General features: G+C 32.9%; 1 long non-coding RNA gene across 1 annotated transcript; it reads left to right on the forward strand.

The window, feature by feature from the left end:
• The first annotated feature begins 6,325 nt into the window (after positions 1–6,325).
• On the forward strand, positions 6,326–15,901 carry LOC143072328 (uncharacterized). The gene is made up of 3 exons (XR_012977138.1): positions 6,326–6,461; positions 11,400–11,461; positions 15,308–15,901. It is a non-coding gene; the product is annotated as an uncharacterized LOC143072328 (long non-coding RNA).
• Positions 15,902–17,718: the final 1,817 nt, after the last annotated feature.

Here is a 17,718-nt window from a genome sequence, read left to right on the forward strand (position 1 = left end):
TTTTATGCCCCACCTACGATAGTATAGAGGGGCATTATGTTTTCTGGTCTGTGCGTCCTTCCGTCCGTCCGTTCTTCCCACTTCAGGTTAAAGTTTTTGGTCAAGGTAGTCTTTGATGAAGCTGAAGTCCAATCAACTTGAAACTTAGTACACATGTTCCCTTTTGGTTGATCTTTTTACTTTGAAGGCCAAATTAGATTTGTTACCCAATTTCACGGTCCATTGAACATGGAAAATGATAATGCGAGTGGGGCATCCGTGTACTTTGGACACATTCTTGTTTGTTATTATCTTGAATATTATTATAGATAAAGATAAACTGTAAACAGCAATAATGTTCAGCAAAGTAAGATCTACAAATAAGTCACACAGGACCAAAATTGTCAATTGACCCCTTTAGGAGTTATTGCCCTTTATATTCATTTTTAACAATTTTCATAAATTTTTGTAAATTTTTAGAAAATATTTTCCACTGTAACTAGGCCAAGTTCATTATAGATAGAGATAATTGTAGCAACAAGAATGTTCAGTAAAGTTAGATCTACAAACACATCACGATCACCAAAAAACAATTTTGTCATGAATTTATCTGTCTCTATTGTTTAATATGCACATAGACAAAGGTGAGCGACACAGGCTCTTGAGAGCCTCTAGTTTTGCAAAACTATATAAGATAAAGAGAAACTCAACACAACTAAAAGGATTAGCTATAGACAAGATTTACAAACAACAAAGATGAAAATTGGCAGTCCACTTCTTGATTCAGAGGTTTTTGTTCTTAATTAACTGATGACATTGACCATTTTTTGTACTTTGGACATCTAACTATGGTAGATCGAGACAGGAGATTAACTGAAACCAGTACAACAATCAGCAAAACTAATCAACAATGAAAGGTTTGAGTCAGGAATTATATTTAAGCCTTTAATCTTGAAAATCAACATAGATATGGGCAAGTGACACACTCCTTATAGCCACTAGTTGAGTTTTATTGCAGGAACTTAAGAGGCACAATTAGTATTTGGGTATCTAGTTTTAAAAACGGTCCAATGACCCTGCTAACCAAACAAGAAGGCTGACACGGCTAAAAATAAAACATGAGGATTGTTTAATTGTATGATGTCGTCTGCGTCGTCCAAAGATGCATTGGTTCCAGACAATAACTTAAGTTTATATAAATGGATCTCTTTGAAATTTAATAAGAAGGTAACTGTTCAATACCATGCACAAAGGTAAGGTTAGGGATGATGGTCCCAATCGTTTAGGAATAAGGGGCCCAAAACAAGCATTATTCTACTTTCAGTATAATTACTTGTGTATAAGTATTTCAATTGCTCTGAAATTGTTCCACAATGTTTAATACCACAAGTAGAAGGTTTGGATTCATTTTTGGGGTTATGGTGCTAACAGTTGAGGAATTAAAGGTAAAAAAAAACGCATTTTCGTAGTTTCTGATCAATAACTTGTATGTAAGAGTATGGATCTATCTGACATTGTACCACAAGGTTCCATATCACAAAACAAAGGTTGGGATTGAGTTTGGGGGTTATATATCGCCCCTTTCATGCAGAAATTAGGGGCCAAAACGAGCATATATCTAGTTTCCAGATACTAACTTGTGTTTACATTGTAAGTGTATGGATCTCTTCCTGAAATTGTAGGGTTCCATACTACAAAGGAAGGCAGGGATCGAATGTGGGGGAAATTGCTCCAAGGGGGGATTCAAAACGTTTTAGTGGTTTCATTTTTTTAAAGGGTTTCATTTTTTTCTTCAAAATTTGTATAAACTTTCAAGAAGAAATCTTTAATTGCACAGTATTGCGCAATAAAATGTAGCTTTGTAATATCTTGATATTTGTTATGTGTCAGAAACTTATTTTCTGTAAAAAAAAATGATAACAATCCAAATTCAGATAGTATCAATCTTGAATATTGTCGCGTGTCCAAATTTTGTCCAACTGTTCAGGGTTAAACCTCTGCAGTCGTATCAGGGTTCGCTCAACGAAGCATTTTATTAAAATTATTCGCCTATTTGTCACATGCACTTGTCTCTGAAATTTTTTTGCTATATACTTATATAACATGTATATAGGATTTTCTTTTCTGAGACAAGTGCCTGTGCTATTTGTCCTGAAAATTTTAATAGATCATAGACAGAATCTTTAAAGAGCAAAACGAGCAGCAAGACAAGATCTACAAATAAGTCGGTTCAGTCAACAGCTTTTTAGACTTCTTGGCCTAACATGACGATTTTAACTATTTTGCATTTTTGTCTAAAGCTCACATCTTCAAAACTACTTTTTTATACCCCACGCAACGAAGTTGCGGAGGGTATAATGTTTTTGACCCGTCCGTCAGTCCGTCCGTCCGTCAGTCCGTCCGTCAGTCCTGTTTCTTGTCATCGCAACTCCTCTCCAACCACACAACAATATTTCACGAAACCTTTTCAGATAATAAGGACATACTATGTAGTTGTGCATATCGACGGGAAATTGCGATTCAATTTTTTTTCTAGGAGTTACCCCCCTTTGAACTTATTTACTTTAATGTATTACTGCAACAGTTTGTCATCGCAACTCCTCTCAAACCACACAACAGAATTTCACGAAACCTTTTCAGATAATAAGGACATACTATGTAGTTGTGCATATCGACGGGAAATTGCGATTCAATTTTTTTTCTAGGAGTTACGCCCCTTTGAACTTATTTACTTTAATGTACTACTGCAACAGTTTGTCATCGCAACTCCTCTCAAACCACACAACAGAATTTCACGAAACCTTTTCAGATAATAAGGACATACTATGTAGTTGTGCATATCGACGGGAAATTGCGATACAATTTTTTTTCTAGGAGTTACGCCCCTTTGAACTTATTTACTTTAATGTATTACTGCAGCAGTTTGTCATCGCAACTCCTCTCAAACCACACAACAGAATTTCACGAAACCTTTTCAGATAATAAGGACATACAATGTAGTTGTGCATATCGACGGGAAATTGTGATTCAATTTTTTTTCTAGGAGTTACGCCACTTTGAACTTATTTACTTTAATGTATTACTGCAACAGTTTGTTATCGCAACTCCTCTCAAACCACACAACAGAATTTCACGAAACCTTTTCAGATAATAAGGACATACTATGTAGTTGTGCATATCGACGGGAAATTGCGATTCAATTTTTATTCTAGGAGTTATGCCCCTTTGAACTTATTTACTTTAATGTACTACTGCAACAGTTTGTCATCGCAACTCCTCTCAAACCACACAACAGAATTTCATGAAACTTTGTAGATAATAAGGACATACTATGTAGATGTGCATATCAACAGGAAATTACGGTTCAATTTTTTTCTAGGAGTTATGCCCCTTTGAACTTATTTGCTTCAATGTACTTCTGCAACAGTTTGTCATCTCAACTCCTCTGAAAACACACAACAGAATTTCATGAAATTTTGTAGATAATAAGGACATACTATGTATATTGACAGGAAATTATTATTCAATATTTTTTCTTATACTTATTTCATTTCTCCAATGACAATGTGGGGACGTGGGGTATGTGAGCGTGCTCACTAAGGTTCTTTAATTTATTAATAAAAACTATACAGACCAAAACTGATCAGCAAGTCTACATATATAGATCAACATGACCGAAATGATTAGTTGACTTCTCATTGAAGTTATCGCCCTTCAATGACGATTTTTCTTATATTTGCGTAATGCCTTCTAGGATCTACTAGTATTATCTTAAAACTGTTATAGATAGATAGAAACTTAAAAAAGCACATCTGATAGTCGGAAGATGCAGATGAGCAATACAGGCTCTTTAGGGAGCTACCATTTGATTTTTATGGGGGGGGGGGGCTAGGATGAAATTTGAAAAAAATAGGCAGGACAGGAGTTTTGAGTAAAAAAAAAGGCAGGATGAGAAACTTGTTAAAAAAAAAGAGGCAGGATGACAATTTGTGTAAAAAAAGTCAGGATAAACTAGTAAAAAAAAAAGGCAGGAACGAATAGAGTAAAAAATAAAAAGGCAGGACAGAGATTACAACTAAAAAAAAAAGCAGGGCAAAATTTTTCATCCTAGCCCCCCCATAAAAATCAAATGGTAGCTCCCTTAGTTGATGATGTGGTTGCATTTGACAAAATGGAGGCAGAATTGACTTCATGTATATAAAATGTGATCTTTGATCTATAATTGGGTAAACCGTCGTTAAAAACACAACTTCCATTTGTACCATCTGCCCTAGCTATTTCAGAAAACAGGTGAGTCTGCTGTCAATATAATACCTCATTTCTTTTTGGCAATTATCTTGATAACTATAATTGATAGAAAGAAACTCAGCCCCAGCAAAAAGAACCAGTCGACAAAAATATGACCCACACGGCAGTTTCCATTAAATTGCTAGGTTGCCTATTTTCCCTTTAGAATATAGGTTAGATCAAATGGAACAACTTCAGACAAGTCCATGGTATTTAGTGTACAATTGTTATAGCTATGATATTATTGGTTTCCATGGTGACTATTTGGTCAGGCACCTTCAATCATGGTTCTTTGATTTTGAATGTTTTGCATAGTTGCAAACAAAAAGTTCTCTGAAACTGACATTATGCTTGATTTCTTGATCGAGAGCAAATTAATTGCGTTTGAAGGACTGTTTTACAACAAACGATCGGTATTCATTTGAGGATCAACTGTGCTCCTCTTGTCGACTTTATTTATGAGTCTGACATCACTCAGGAACTTGGGCAGAAAAGGAAGGAGGATGTTCTCTCACGAAATAATTCAAAATTTGGTGAAATATTCCATCGAACTTGAAGAATACAGTTAAGTCTGCATCATAACTCTAGAGATTGACAACGAAGGTCTATTATAAGATGATTTCATGCATGTACAGAATATATATCCCCCAGTTGATAACAAATTTAAGTGTTTGTATCTCCAATCAAATTTCTTTGATAAACTATAACTTTCATTATGTAGCTTTATAAACCAAGAGTTCCAAACGATTAAGTTGAAGTAATCACTGCGTTAATTAAAAGGAGTCGGTTGACCGTCATAGTATATCCATTTTACAGATGATGGCGGATATGCTTCAATCGTAACTACAATCCCATCCACTTTTCCAACGAACATGACGAGTGCCACATATGCAGCAGGTTCTGCTTGCCCTTCCGGAGCATATGAGATCTGCATGTTGTGTTTTGTGTACTGTTGTTTGTCTTTTTCTTTTTAGCTTTATCGTTGTTTATAGAAAAAAAAGGTGGTGTGATTGCCAATGAGACAACTGTCAACAAGAGAACAAATGACACAGAAATTAACATCTATAGGTCACTGCACGGCATTCAATCAACAATGAGTAAATCCCATACCGCATAGTCAGCTATAAAAGGCCCTGAAATGACAAATGTGAAACAATTCGAACGAGAAAAATAACTGGCTAATTTTTTTTAACAAAAAATAAACAAAACAAATATGTTACACATCAACAAACGACAACCTTTGAATTACAGGTTCCTGACTTTGGACAGGCACATAAGGGGTTAAACATGTAAGCGGGATCCAAACCCTCACCCTATTGCATTATTCTATCAAATTTACACAAAGAGGAGCTATATATATGTGAACAGTTTATTGGTATAAAGAAAGATTGCAAGGTATAATACATTTTAAAGTTTATATTTAGAATCAATAGTTGACAGCTTGATCTGAATAGCTTTTGAATGACATAGGTACCTAGGATAGGACAATTTTTTTCTAGCCCTCCCCCTTTATTGAAAATTTCGTTATTTTGTTTTTTTTCATTAATTTCAATTTATTTTTTGCATTTTACTGTAAATATGAACAAATCACTTGTATTTTCAATTTAAACACCCTTTCCTTTTGTAAATTTAAGGAATGGACGTCGATTAGAGGCCGAACATCGATCGGAGTCGTAACTAATATATATGTACCTTTCCTATAAAAAAAATGTTCTTTATTGCAAATAAATCAAATCTACATAATTTCGCTTTTCATGTGCACTGGAAAAAGGATATGTATTTGTTGATCTATGCTTGACCAGAATTTTTTTTTCATCTAATTGGGGATCAGAATATATTTTTTTTTCAGAAAAAACAATTATAACCCTCATGCACCCCTTTTAAGTTTAATGATAGTTTCCTAATGTCTGCAAATTAAAAGTGAAAATACAATGTAATTCCCGAAAATAAATGAAACTAAAATATTGATGGAAAGGACTGTCAATAAAAACTTCAATTGAAAAGTTGATAAAAAAACATGTGACATATGTTATGACATAACATATGCCACATTTAAAAACAAATTGAATGCGTCACAGTCTTTTTTCAGTGGTCGCTAAGATATCATATATATATATATATATATATCCTGTAATTGAATTTTACTTACAGTTTAACTGTTACTGGTTATAACAATTCGACACACCATTTCAAAGGTAAGTTGGGAAATTTCTGAACTTATCAGTGGTCATTTCACTTTACGGTGACCGCAATGGCTCTGAATTTTTTTTATATTGAATGATCAGGATGATATACAAATATTTTTGTAAATGCCAAGTTTAGTAGACAAACAGCTGCAATGCAATAATGTGAGACATTTGATCATAAATTTGATTAAAACATACTTTTCGCTTTTACATTCATATGAACCTATTCATGCTCGAGAAAAAGAAATTTAATATGCTAAAAAGGTATTATAGTTTAAGACAGACGATCCTATTCTGTAGTAGCATGCATGCGAGGTTAGTTGTAGAGTAAGAAATCAACATCAGAACAAATAAAGTTGTGCTTACACAGAATTTTTTTTTACTTTTAGAAAAAAAGGTAAAATCACGAAAATACTGAACTCCGAGAAAAATTCAAAACGGAAAGTCCCTAATCAAATTGTGCATTAATTTTCTACATTCTTTTACAATGCAAATGATCCATTTTAGAACGAAATACATGATATATCATAAACGCATTTCACGAACAATACTATACCAGTCTACATATTCCTCTAAGATTTTAGATCTCCATTTCAGAGAGACAGAAGGTTAAGAAATTTCTGCACTAGAAATGGCATAATAAAAAAGCTATCTTGGTTGATTGGGTTAATTATAATATAGGAAACGTTATCTTTGCTATCATTTAATTTCAAAGAGATAAAAAAAAAATATGTATAACTTGTGTTAATCACCGAAACTTTGTACAACTATAACCTGAGACTACTATAACACAGTAGTCTCAGATATAACATAAGAATATATTTTGGTTATAGCAATTTCAGGAACCCAAACACTCTTAGTTGGAACTTTGATACTTTTTAGTTAGTAAATTAATCATATTGCTGTCATTAAAACAATAAGATAAATGAAATACAGTTTGTAAGTTTAATTTTAATCATGAGGAAAACATGGGAAATAAACAGCAAGAAATTAATCCTTTATATTCCCTCTTATACTAGTAAGATATGTCTTCATTGATTTGCAGTTTCAAGTAAAAAGTAAAATCACAATACTACTCAACTCAGAGGAGAATCCAATTGGAAAGTCCATAATCACATGGCAAAATCAAATGACAAAACACATCAAAAACGAATGGACAAGACTGTCATATTCCTGACTTGGTACAGACATTTTCAAATGTAGAAAATGGTGGATTAAACCTGGGTTTAAAGCGCTAAACCTCTCACTTTGATGACAGTCTCATCAAATTCCGTTATATTTACAATGATGCGTGAACTAAACAGAAATAATAAATAAAATAGTCAAAATATGGGTACCGTACAGCAGTCATCATCGTGTAACAATTTTAAAAGGAACAATATGACAGAAAACAAAATCATCTGCATCTATCTACAAACACATTCATTGATTCGCGTGTCTGACGTCAGTAAAATTTATATAATTCAATTCAATTTTTTTTTCAATTCAAAGTTTTATTGCCATATAAACTATACAGTTTGTGACATATAACAACAACACAAACAAATAAAGACAATAACTAAGTGACTCAATATATATACACAAATTCAGGTAAATATTAAAGGGTCCCCTGTCCTCAGTTCCATTGACTTTTTTTATAAAGGATCCTAGTTTATTCACTTGTGTTGGTGTTGATGGGTTAAGTATATATATAACTTTGTCATTGTCAGTGAGATTAGCAAATGAATTACTTTCTCTGTTAATGCAATTAAAATATGTTAATCTAATATTTGAATTATGAGAACAATTTATTAAGAAATGTTTCTCATCATCTAGTACTTTGCATTTTTTGCAAAGTCTCTCTTCGCGAGGAATTTTAAAATGCCTTCCTTTTTCAATTAATAATGAATGGTCACTGATTCTAAGTTTTGTAATTAATTTTCTAAATTCAAAGTTTGGGTTAGAGAGGTAAGGTTTGATCAATAGATTTGGCTCAAGTCCTTTATAAAAATTTAATTTACTTTTATCATCAATAATTATTTCAACTTATTCATCAACAGGTTGTTGTAATATGAGTTTATTTGGGGTTTAATATAGCTTTTAATATTTTTTAATTGTTTTAAATTATTACAGGTTTTTAGTCTATCTATATCAATGTTAGATTCAGAAGTGAACCATGAATAGGAGCCACTAGAATCCAAAGTTTTAGTTAATTGATAAGATTCATGTAATGAGGGATTCAAATTTGAGGTGAAAAGCCTTGCTAAATACATAATAGTTTGGGTTTTTATATGACATTCAATAGGCAGTCTTCCCAATTCGTTCCTTGTACCAAAATTTGAGGCACTCTTGTTAGTGCCAAGAGTAAACTTGCAATAACCAAGATGCAAGTTTTCTATTGGAGTCTTGTCAATAAAATTAAATGGGTCCACAATTTTTCCCGAAACCAAAGCTCTTTTTTTAGCTTTGAAATATGTTATATATGAGTCCAAATATGTTATCTCAGAATTATAAGTTAATATAGGTCTCACTAAGGTGTCAAATAAGTTATTTGACACTCTGATAGGAAGGCTGCCAAGATAATTAGTATATGTTTTAATAGAAAACAAAACCTTTTTTTGCCTTTTTTGTTAATTCAGTTGTACTATGACTGAGATTACCATTTGATTTAATCAGCAGACCCAAGTAAGGATATTCCATAACATTCTCTATTTTTTTTTGTTTTTATATACAAGTATAGATGTTTCAGGCTTTTGCTTTGTTGTTGAAAAGACCATACTTTTTGTTTTATTTATGTTTAGAGAAAGCTGCCAGTTTTCACAAAACATAGAAACTTTATTTAGACTATTTTGGAGACCCTCCTTAGATTCTGATAGTAAAAGCAGATCATCAGCAAACAGGAGGGAGCCTAGTTTACTATTTATGAGCTCCATTAATGGACTTGAGTTGTCATCTTCGGACTTCCAAACCTTTAGTGATATCATTTATAAAAATATTGAACAAAGTAGGACTTAATGAGTCCCCTAGTTTCACACCTCTAGTAATGTCAAAATAGTCAGAAATGTGATCTTTATATTTTAAAGAGGTTTTGTATTTAAATATTGTTGTTTTATTACCCTGTAAAAAGACTTTCCTACTCCCATTTTGCATAATTTATATAGAAGGGCTGTCCTCCATACAGAGTCAAATGCCTCAGTTTCTTAAGTCAATGAAGCATGCATATATTATTTTGTTATTTTTGTGTATATATTTATTAATTAAAGATTTTAATATGAAAATACTGTCAGCAGTTCTGTGGTTTTCTCTGAAGCCAAACTGACAGTTATTCAGCTGTTTATCCACAACTGTGATTAGTCTATTATTGAGTACAGTATTGAATATTTTAGGAAGATTACTGATTAAAGATATACCTAGATGTAATTATTGGGATCAAATTTGTCTCCCTTCTTATGAAGTGCAATTATATATGAGTCCTTCCATGATTTTGGGTATATACCCGTTTTTAGAATTAAATTAAATATTTTAACAATTGACTTAATTATTACGTGATTTGAGGTTTTAATTATTTCATTTATAATTCTATCCGGTCCAGCAGACTTTTGAAGTTTTAGTCCTCTGATTACCTTATTTACTTCTGAACAAGATATTGGAGCATCTGTTTCAGCTTTGAAATCTATATTATTTTCTAATAGCTTTAATTGTGATTCAATGTCGATCATAAAAGCATTATTTATAGATGAAGGTTTACCTTGATCTTGAAAATGTTTTATTAAAACTTCTTCATCTTTTAATACCTCATATAGATATACGTCACATATTTTTGTCTGTCAATGTTTATACATAACAAAACACAAACCACATCTGTCTACAAACACATTCATTGATTCGCAACATCTGTTTCAAAAAGCTTACAAAACTGTCAATTCAATTATAAAAGACTACAGGTATTAATAATATAATTTAAATAAAATCATCGTAACTCGCTTACTCATCTTATTTAGAGGCTGTCCAAGAAAATATCAGGCAAATCCTATATAATATGGGTGGCACAACATAATTTTTTTTCCCACTGAATTTTTGGTTCCAGTGCAATGTTTATATCATACAAAGGATAAATGTGTCAAAGATATTTTTGAATCAACAGTGGATGGCTCAGAAAATGATTTTAAAGTTCACTAACAATGCAACAAAATTTTGTACAAAATGAAGAGTTATCTCCCATTTTCAATGAGTGCTTTCTATGTATTTGTTTTCTCTTTATTTGTTGCAGTTAATAAAAAAAAAAAAAAAATTAACTTTGAGAAAGAATGAATTTGTGATATGAAATAGATAAAAAAAAAATTGAAAACAAAATATGTCATGTGCCATCCACTGCCTGGTTTTTCTATGGACACCCTCTTAAAAGCACAAATGTTGAAATTAAATTCAGTCGATTGATCACAACAGTTAACGGAACATTATCCAACATAACATATTCAGAAATAATCCATACTCACTTGGGTATATATATGCTTTGTTTGCCTTTATTTGATCTTTTATACGTTTTCTTTTTCTTTTTTCTGCTTTGATCGTCTTGTTTCACTTAAAGTGAGACTAGCACGAATATAATCACTTGTCTAACACCCCCATACAAGGCGGTAGATATTACTTGTTGTTATAGACCAATTAGTAACAACTGTTTCAAAATGATTCAATGTTATCAGAGTTTGCGATTCGTAAAAACATCGATATGTGTTAATTAAAAATAATTAGGTCAACAAAAACAGATAAACCAATAGTCGAAAATAATAGTTCCATGTCAGAAGACTGTAATTCAGTGGTAGTTGCTGGATACATGAATTTAATTTTTAAACTAAACATATCACTTTAAGGAAAATAATTCAATGTCTGATAGTTTAAGAATTATGGTTGTCCGAATATTGTTTATTTGTATGATGCTACCCTACAAGATAATTCTGTGTTTTTCAGAATGGAGAAGAAAATTCCCGTTATCGTTTGTATCTTGCTGATAGCCGCCCCAGTTTGTCATGGTATGTAAAAAAAAAGATTTTACAAACTTCACCGGGAACGCTTCAGAGCCAAAATATATAATAAGAAAGTACAATAATCTGATTTAGAACATACACTCTAAATCTCTCCTAGTGCAAAATTTTAATCATTTTACCAACTTCTAATCTTATAAATTTAAGACAAATTAAAGAATTAGTCCAACTGTGTTTAATAGAAAAAAAAAGAATGGCAAATATAGATACAACTCTTGTTTTGGGAAGACACGAATCTTTCCTCTGATTGAAATAAAAACAACTCTTCTGATTGAAATCAAAACAACACATCAAAATGCTTGTTTTTTTACGATATGAAAGAGAATTCTATATTTAAAAGTTAAATGGGTGATTAAAACAGGAAAAAAAACTTGTTGTTAAAACTACTTCCTCATAGTAGCGGCATTAATATTATCTTGAACAAACAGTAAACACAGACAAAATATATCTTATATCTCTAGATTTGACTATTTTAGAAATTCAAATGTGAGATCACTTTGGGCGTTGCGCTGGCTTTGGCTAACTCGGCTGTGTACTTTTGTAATATATCCGTTTTTATTTTGTAGCTAGTCACTGCTGCAGTTCAATCATGTATATCTATTATATAGTCATTTCATAAAATTTACTGTTTGCAAAAGTATGAATTATTCTAAATAATAAGGATGTTTTTGTCCCCGGCGGGTAACCCTGGCCGTATTGGTCACAACTTCTTGGAAAGTCTTGTGTGGACGTGACGCACGTCTGGCTTATTAAAATTTTAACCTGGTACCTTTTGTTGGCTATTATCCGTTTGGTTCTCTGTCCTATATTTTCTCCCATTTATTTAGTGTAGTCCTGTCATGTAATGTTGTAATTTTAATGTTTTAATTTACATTGCCATTAAAGCGGGAGGTTTTGCATGCCACAAAACCAGATTCTAAATTCATAAATCGATTGAGAAAAAAAACAAATCCGGGTTACAAACTAAAACTGAGGGAAACACATCAAATATAAGAGGAGAACTACGACACAACAGAAACACAACACTAAAATGTAACAAACACAGAAATGAACTACTTGTATAATATAACAATGGTCATTTTCATGACTTGGTACAGGACATTCTAAGAACAAAAAATGGTGGGTTGAACCTGGTTTTGCGGCTAGCCAAACCTCGCACTTTAATGGCAATGTTTAATATAACATTAAAATGACAAGATTACATGACAGGAATACCGTACAAATACATACAAGAACATTCAGGACAAAGAAATACACAAATAAACATTACAATAGGACATTACAACATGCTAATAGTCATCAAAGGTACCAGGCTTATAATATAATACACCATACGTGCGTTTAGTCTACATAAGCAATTTCATCATGATGTTTAAATTACAGCTTGGACCTGCTTTTCAGATCAAGTATTTTTTAGTATAACCTTCAGCAGGTGATATCGAGACTAAAATTATGGAAAGCTTGATCATCAATGGTTGAAAGCATAAAAAGAACAGCCGGAACTGATCACAATACAATTGCATTATTCTTTGGTCATCGGTCGAAAGTTATTTTTTTGTTACAATAAGCATCAATACATTTACTGTAAACCAACTTATTTTCGCGGTTACTTACACTCTTTCCGAATGGATTGAGGCAGTGAGGTCGTTGATACAAATCAGAATTAAGAAACTGAATGGGTCCATCAATGTCCATGCTACGTCAATCTTTAAAAACCCAAATGTTGCAAAAGACCTATCCGACCTCCATGACAAATATGTTGTTGTCCCCGCAGATAAAGCCCCAAATAACATTGTTTTTGTGTGTAAAAGTCATTACATTAAATGCTTGATAAACGAATTAGGTATTGACAATTCACTTGGAAACTCAACATATACCCTCACGACACTTACCAAAGAAGAAATCCTGGATAATCATAGGTCTGTTCTATGTTCCTTTGGAATTTCAACCAAAGATGAAGAACTGGATCTTCCATCACTGTATTGGATACCTAAACTACATAAGTGTCCTTACAAACAACGGTATATTGCTGGGTCTTCCAAGTGCTCCACGAAACCTCTTTCTAAATTATTAACATCTTTTTTATCAGCAATCAAAGACGGGCTTCAAAGTTATTGTGAAACTGCCTATTCTAGAGGTGGCGTGAATCAGATGTGGATACTTAAAAATTCCAAAGATCTTTTAGAGTACATACAATCTAACTCTCTTTCATCTTGTAACTGTATTAAAACATTTGACTTTTCTACTCTTTACACAAGTATTCCACATTCCAAACTAAATGACAAATTGAAAGAGTTGGTATTACTTTGCTTCATAAAAAAGAATGGCCAACGTAGATACAAGTATCTTGTCTTAGGGAGGGATAAATCCTACTTTGTAAAGAATCACTCTGATTCAAACAAAAAATTCTCTGAAACTGATATTATCAAGATGCTTGATTTCTTGATTGACAACATATTTGTTACGTTCGGAGGACGTGTTTTTCAACAGACTGTCGGCATTCCAATGGGAACAAACTGTGCTCTTCTATTTGCCGACTTGTTTCTTTATTATTATGAGGCTGACTTCATGCAGGAACTTCTTAGGAAGAAAGATAAGAAGTTAGCAATATCCTTTAACTCTACTTTCCGCTATATAGATGATGTTCTTTCACTAAACAATTCAAAATTTGGTGACTATGTGGAACGCATCTATCCCATCGAACTAGAGATAAAGGATACTACAGATACAGTTAAGTCGGCTTCATATCTTGACTTACATCTAGAAATTGACAATGAGGATCGGTTGAAAACAAAACTTTACAACAAAAGAGAGGATTTCAGCTTTCCAATTGTGAACTTTCCATTTCTAAGTAGCAACATTCAAGCAGCACCTGCATATACGGGGTATATATCTCCCAATTGATACGATATTCCCGTGCTTGCATTTCCTATCATGATTTTCTTGATAGAGGGTTGCTGCTCAAAAGGAAGCTATTAAACCAAGAGTTCCAAATGGTGAAGTTGAAATCATCCCTTCGTAAATTTTACGGACGCCATCATGAGTTGGTTGACCGTTATGGAATAACCGTTTCACAAATGATATCGGATATGTTCCTTACGTCGTAACTACAATTCCCTTCCCTTTCATGAATGTGACCTACCGAATTAGACTATTTACCGGATTAAAATTTTGTAATCACATAAGCAACACGACGGGTGCCGCATGTGGAGTAGGATCTGCTTACCCTTCCGGAGCACCTGAGATCACCCCTAGTTTTTGGTGGGGTTCGTGTTGTTTATTCTTTAGTTTTCTATGTTGTGTCATGTTTACTATTGTTTTTCTGTTTGTCTTTTTCATTTTTAGCCATGGCGTTGTCAGTTTGTTTTAGATTTATGAGTTTGACTGTCCCTTTGGTATCTTTCGTCCCTCTTTTATTTCGCTTTACCCCTTATGATACCATTTGCGATTTTTGTTTGTTTGAAGTCGTTGAAAAGGAAAGGTCCACGTTTTAAATAATTTTATTCGCGACGATATATAAATTCGCGTTATTTTACTGATAAATTGATCGCGAAATTTAGTTGGTTTACAGTATATCAAATTTATAAGAAGCTGTTTATCAAAAATGATGTCACATTTAGCAAAGACGTATGTTCTATACAACGATGTATCTGGGTGTGTCTGTTCCCCATAGAAACAACTCAAACAGTTATATAAATGTAACTACTACTCACACTAAAAAAAAAGATTTGTTAAATTTTAAACTTGTCCAATCACTTCTTTTTTCAAATTAGTTTGTAGGATACTCATTAATAAAACAATAACAACATGATGATATCATTTTTTACATTGTAGCTTTGACCTTTGGAGAATTTTTAGCAGGAGCGGCTGGTGTTGTAGCTGCACCGTTTGTTATACCAGCGGCACTTGGAGCGGCAGGTTTTACTGCTACAGGAATTGTAGCAGGCTCATTGGGAGCAGCTGCGATGTCAGCCTCTGCACCTGTCGCTACCGGGAGCGTTGTTGCAATTGCTCAGTCCATAGGGGCAACGGGGGCTATTGGATTGGCAGGGAAGGCCATCAGTGGTGGGGTAGTTTACGCTGCCTATCGCGCCACAGAGGATCGTGATTAACTTTTATTATACTTTCTAATGAACCAGTTTATATTATTGTATATAAAGTATAGTTACCACTCATTCGTTCAGTGTTATTGTGAATGATTTATGAATTAACTTTTACGACTGGTTAATTTTTTGTTTGTAATTCATTTATTTGGTAACTTTTGTCACTGATTTGTATCGGTGTAGTTGATTAGCATATATAGTGACCGTTGATTCAGATTGTATGGTCGTGGTTGATTTGTATACGTAGCTTCCACTGAATCAGTCGACAAATAACAGAATTGAAAAATCTATTTATCTATTAATAAACGAAAGCAGTTTTCTTTCATTTTTTGTTATCATTATAATCGTCATCCTCTTGGGTTTTTTTCAAAACGCCATCTGGTTTGTGATTGCCTAGCTACCAGTGTAAATTTTGATTCGATTGTTATAAACGAAAATTACATTTTTTCCAGAGATAAAAAGAATGGAGTTACATTCTACTGACAGTAAATGTTTAATATTCAATTTCATGAAAATACTTCAATCAGATTTGTATATTGAGCATACCAAAATTAAAAGATGAATACATACCAAGTTTATAAATTGCATATTCAAAAGTTAAAAAATATTAGAAGACGCCAAAAGGAATGACAAGCACATGAAATGCAAATAGGCACACCATCTTTAATTTTTTATTGTTCTTACAAATGAAGCGAATAAATAATATGTGTATACTGAAATCATCTTCACTTGTATGTGGTGATACAAATCAATATAGTAGCAAAAAGTAAAATAAAAAAATACTGAACTCGAGAAAAATTCAAAACGGAAAGACCCTAATCAAACCTCTAAATGAAACTCGCAGTATAATAGTTTGAACCAGTGCGTCCGTCCGTAACCACTTCGTTGTCGCCATGCTAGTGCCTTCGCTGTTTTTTAAGGTAAACATAGGGAAAAATAATAAAATTGACACTCATAGTTTTAACCACCCTCCCTCCTTTGCTTTCTTACAAAAAGAGCTTCGTGTTTGTGTTATGTATGCGTACGTAAACTGACGTATATGTATTGAAACAGAATCTCCCATAGATTTTTTTTTATTTCTAATGGTTAAAAAGGATAAAATAAATAAATTAGGTTGGTGTAATCATGGCAATAATCTGCATTCTACATTTATTTTATACAAAATATTGCTAAAAAAGGGAGAGGGAGTAAAATTGCTATTTAGTCCCCAAATATTGCCCAAAGAGGAAATTATATCTATTAGAGTGAACATTTTCTGAAATCATGGACGTTTATCTATACAGATGTAAAAATAATCCTGTTTTACAATAAAATTTCAACAAAAGTTTGAGGGTTAAATATGTGTTGAAAACAATACAATAGATTTTGAACCCATTCGCGGCACGGATGTATAAATGCGGACTGAAGTACAGTAAAAAGGGCGTACATTTTATTGCAAAATAGCTTTCAAATTTGAAGAATTCATCACAGCCAAAATGCGAAACTAAATTCTAAACTGTTTTGCTATCTAAAAAGAAAAATCTCAAATATTCGGGAGGAGACTTGTGAACAGAATCCTTATTATTTCTTCTCGCCATTATTGCTCTTTTATTCTTTGTGTCAAAGCGACAACAAACCGACCATAGAACAGAAAACAGCCGAAGGCCACCAATGGGTCTTCAATGTATAAACTCATTAAAGATTGAAGGAGAATAACGAAATACGAGATATATATTTCACATGGATTGCTTGTTTTTATTTGCTTGTTTAATTTAATGGACTCAAAATTTGTTCAATGATGCAACAAAATCTAATAATCGAACTAGAGATAATGGATACAACAGATACAGTTAAGTCGACCTCCTATCTTGACTTACATCTAGAAATTGACAATGAGGGTCTGTTGAAAACAAAACTTTACGACAAAAGAGATGATTTCAGCTTTCCAATTGTGAACTTTCCATTTCTGAGTAGCAACATTCCAGCAGCACCTGCATACGGGTTATATATCTCCCAATTGGTACGATATTCCCGTGCTTGCATTTCCTATCTTGATAGAGGGTTGCTGCTCTGTGGAAGCTATTAAACAAAGAGTTCCAAATGGTAAAGTTGAAATCATCCCTTTGTAAATTTTACGGACGCCATCACAAGTTGGTTGACCGT

The sequence above is a fragment of the Mytilus galloprovincialis genome, chromosome 4 (assembly GCF_965363235.1).
Source record: "Mytilus galloprovincialis chromosome 4, xbMytGall1.hap1.1, whole genome shotgun sequence".
Taxonomy (NCBI): domain Eukaryota; kingdom Metazoa; phylum Mollusca; class Bivalvia; order Mytilida; family Mytilidae; genus Mytilus; species Mytilus galloprovincialis.